The 4,064-nt window shown below is 44.6% G+C and overlaps 1 non-coding gene across 1 annotated transcript; it reads right to left on the reverse strand.

The window, feature by feature from the left end:
* Window positions 1-3,741: 3,741 nt before the first annotated feature.
* On the reverse strand, window positions 3,742-3,814 carry trnag-ucc (transfer RNA glycine (anticodon UCC)). Its single transcript has one exon. It is a non-coding gene; the product is annotated as a tRNA-Gly (tRNA).
* Window positions 3,815-4,064: the final 250 nt, after the last annotated feature.

Below are 4,064 nucleotides of genomic sequence, written 5' to 3' on the forward strand. Positions count from 1 at the left end.
TCTACGATTCAACGACAGAAGGCCATTCGACCCATCGTGCGTATGCTGATTTAAAACACCTCCACACCTAAATTTGATCTTGTAATTAAATATAGATCTTCACCGATCACAATGTAAATCGTCAATCTATCCCTGCTCCCAGGTCACTGCTCTCTCTGTGAGGTGGTGAGTGGCTCTTAAAAGAGCCTTTGTGTTGTGTTTGGTTGAAAGAGTCGAGTTGTTCAGCCGCCGAATCCATAGAGTTGTTTCAGAGCGTACACCACATGCATGGCAGTGACCGTCTTGCGCTTGGCGTGCTCAGTGTAGGTGACTGCATCCCTGTTTTACTCTGTATCTATTAGTCTCTGGTATGTGAGTGTCGGTTTTACTCTGTATCTGTTAGTGTCTGGTATGTGAGTGTGTGTTTCACTCTGTATCTGTTAGTCTCTGGTATCTGTGTGTCGGTTTTATTCCATAGCAAATGTTCCCTTTAAGCTGGCGGTCCTGTGCAGCAGATCCTACGATGTTCTAATGGCAACAGCTGCATATGCATGTTAATCTGAATGGGTTGCGCAGCCCTCACAAAAAATAGTCTCTGGGAATTGAGTGTGGGTTTTACTCTGTACCTGTCTGTCTCTGGTATTTAAGTGTGGATTTCACACTGTATCAGTCAATCTCTGGGAAGTGAGTGTGATATTTACTCTGTATCTGTATGTCTCTGGTATGTGACTGTGGGCTTTATTCTGTACCTTTCAAACTTCATCGATGCGAGTGTGGCTTTCTCTCTGTCCCTGAGAGTCTCTGGTGTGTGAGTGCGGGTTTTACTGTGTGTTGTTCAGTCTCTGGTAGCTGAGTGTGAGTTTTATTCTGTATTAATCTGACTGTGGTATGTGTGTGTGTGTGTGTGTGTTTTACTTTATATGATTGAAAATACGGAATTTTTTAGAAGATGAAAGCCTAGTAAATGTTCGTATTCAGAGGGATTTGTGTGTCCCCGTACATGAATCACAGAAAGTTAACAGCAATCATTTGGGAATTAAATGTTATATTTGCCCTTATTGCAAGCGGTTGGAGTATAAGTGTATGGTAGTGTTGGTTCAATTTTATAGGTCTGGGATGAGCAGAAATGTATTCACTCGGAGGGTTATGAATCTTTTCAATTCTACCCCAGAGGGCTGTGCATGCTCAGTCGGTGGGTATATTCAAGACTGAGATATATAGATTTTTGGGCACTTAGTGTATCGTATCAACAGAATCAATTTCTGCTAATTGCATGTGGGGTTCACTCTAACTGTCAATCCCTGGTGTCTGAGTGTATGTTTTACACTGTGTCTGTCACTCTTTGGTATATGAATGTGGGTTCCACTCTATACCCGTCGTTCGCTGGTATATTAGTATAGTTTTATCTGTACCAGATATATTTATGATATTTGAGTATTCGTTTTACTTTCTAAGAACATTTGAATTTCGAGCAGGGGTTGGCCATACTGCCTCTCGAGCCTGCTCTGATATTCAATAAGATCATGGCTGACCTTCGAACTCAACTCGGATTTCCTGTCCTTTCCCAATATCCCTTAATTCCTCTGCAGTACAAGAATCTGAATCAGCCTTAAACATAATCAACGACTGAGCATCCACAGCTCCTTGGGGCAGCGAATTCCAAATATTCACAACCCTCTGAGTGAAGAAATTCCTCCTTATCTGAGTCTTAAAATGCCGGCCATTTCTCCGGAGCCTTTGCCCCATAGTTCTAGTTTCTCCTGTGAGGGGAAACAATCTCTGAAATGTGATTGTGAGTCTTACTCTTTACCTGCCAGTTTCTGCTAAATTGGGGGTGTCTTTTCATTGTACCTGTCAGTTTCTGGTATGGAAGAGAGGTTTTCACCCTGTACCTGTCAATTACTCGTAATTGCGTATGGGCTTTACTCTGTATCTGCCAGTTTCTGTCGTGCGAGTGTTAGTTTTGTTCTGTCTCTGTCAATCTCTAATACATCGAGAGGGAGGAGGTATTGGCGGTTTTAGCTGGCCTAAAAATGGATAAATCCCCAGGCCCGGATGAAATGTATCCCAGGCTGCTGTGTGAGGCAAAGGAGGAGATTGCGGGGGCTCTGACACATATATTCAGGACCTCTCTGGCCACAGGGGATGTGCCAGAGGACTGGAGAACCGCTAATGTAGTACCATTATTCAAGAAGGGTAGTAGGGAAAAACCGGGGAACTACAGGCCAGTGAGCCTAACATCAGTGGTAGGAAAATTATTGGAAAAAATCCTGAGGGACAAAATTTGTCTCCACTTGGAGAGGCAAGGATTAATCAGGGATAGTCAACATGGCTTTGTCAAGGGAAGATCATGTCTGACTAATTTGATTGAATTTTTTGAGGGGTTTACTAGGTGTGTGGATGAGGGTAACGCAGTGGATGTGGTATACATGGATTTCAGTAAGGCCTTCGATAAAGTCCCGCACAGGAGACTGGTCAAGAGGGTAAGAGCCCATGGAATCCAGGGTGCCTTGGCACATTGGATACAAAACTGGCTTAGTGGCAGAAGGCTGTTTTTGTGACTGGAAGCCTGTGGCCAGTGGGGTACCACAGGGATCGGTGCTGGGTCCCTTGCTGTTTGTGGTCTACATTAATGACTTGGATATGAATGTAAAGGGTATGATCAGTAAGTTCGCGGATGATACAAAAATTGGTAGGGTGGTAAATAGCGAGGAGGGTAGCCTCAGTCTGCAGGACGATATAGATGGGTTGGTCAGATGGGCGGAACAGTGGCAAATGGAATTTAACCCGGAAAAGTGCAAGGTGATGCACTTTGGGGGGACTAACAAGGCAAAGGAATACACAATGAATGGAAAGACCCTAGGCAAGACGGAGGGTCAGAGGGATCTGGCTGTGCAAGTACACAGATCCCTGAAGGCGGCGGAACAGGTGGATAAGGTGGTAAAAAAGGCATATGGGATACTTGCCTTCATTAGCCGAGGCATTGAATATAAGAGCAAGGAGGTTATGATGGAGCTGTATAAAACACTGGTTAGGCCACAGCTGGAATACTGTGTGCAGTTCTGGTCGCCACACTACAGGAAGTATGTGATCGCGTTAGAGAGGGTGCAGAGGAGGTTCACCAGGATGTTACCAGGGCTGGAGTGCTTCAGCTATGAAGAGAGACTGGGCAGATTGGGTTTGTTTTCCTTGGAGCTGAGGAGGCTGAGGGGGGACATGATTGAGGTGTACAAAATTATGAGGGGCATAGATAGGATGGATGCTGAGGAGCTTTTTCCCTTAGTAGAGGGGTCAATAACTAGGGGGCATAGATTCAAGGTAAAGGGCGGGAGGTTTAGAGGGGATTTGAGAAAGAACTTTTTCACCCAGAGGGTGGTTGGAGTCTGGAACTCACTGCCTGAAAGGGTTGTGGAGGCAGAAACACCCTCACAACATTTAAGAAGCATTTGGATGTGCACTTGAAATGCCATAACATACAAGGCTACGGGCCAAATGCTGGAATATGGGATTAGATTAGACAGGGCTTGATGGCCGGCGCGGACACGATGGGCCGAAGGGCCTCTATCCGTGCTGTATGACTCTATGACATGACCTTCCCCTGCAGTATCCATAGCACTGTTTGTGACCTGAAATCTTCTGTCTTTTTTGATCACCTAGATCAAAGTATTTTGTCAGTTGCAATGGACATTTTTCTCTTAAAATCCTGCTGCAACGTTCCACATGTCAGTTCTGACCTGCGAGGGGTATTAAAAGTACCGCGGTTGCGATGGCCGGGAATCGAACCCGGATCAACTAGCTTGGAAGGCAGCTATGCTCACCACTATACCACCATCGCTCACATATGGTAATTTATATATTCTTTTGGCTCCTAAGTGGGTCAAGTGAGAGAAACAGCACTCATTTTAACACGTCAGCACTATGCTGAGGCACTTTCCCTCCAATTAAAAATGGCCACTGTGAATAATTATATCGCTTGGATTGAGCCCTCACTCCGTTTATTTTTTTAAAATCCTTTATAGGTTAAAAATAATAATCCACAAAAATAAATTGAAAATCATTTTTATGGGAGAAGCAAATGGGCGATG

Source organism: Somniosus microcephalus, chromosome 7 (assembly GCF_052327205.1).
Source record: "Somniosus microcephalus isolate GS21.2 chromosome 7, FLI_Smic_1.0, whole genome shotgun sequence".
Classification (NCBI taxonomy): Eukaryota; Metazoa; Chordata; class Chondrichthyes; order Squaliformes; family Somniosidae; genus Somniosus; species Somniosus microcephalus.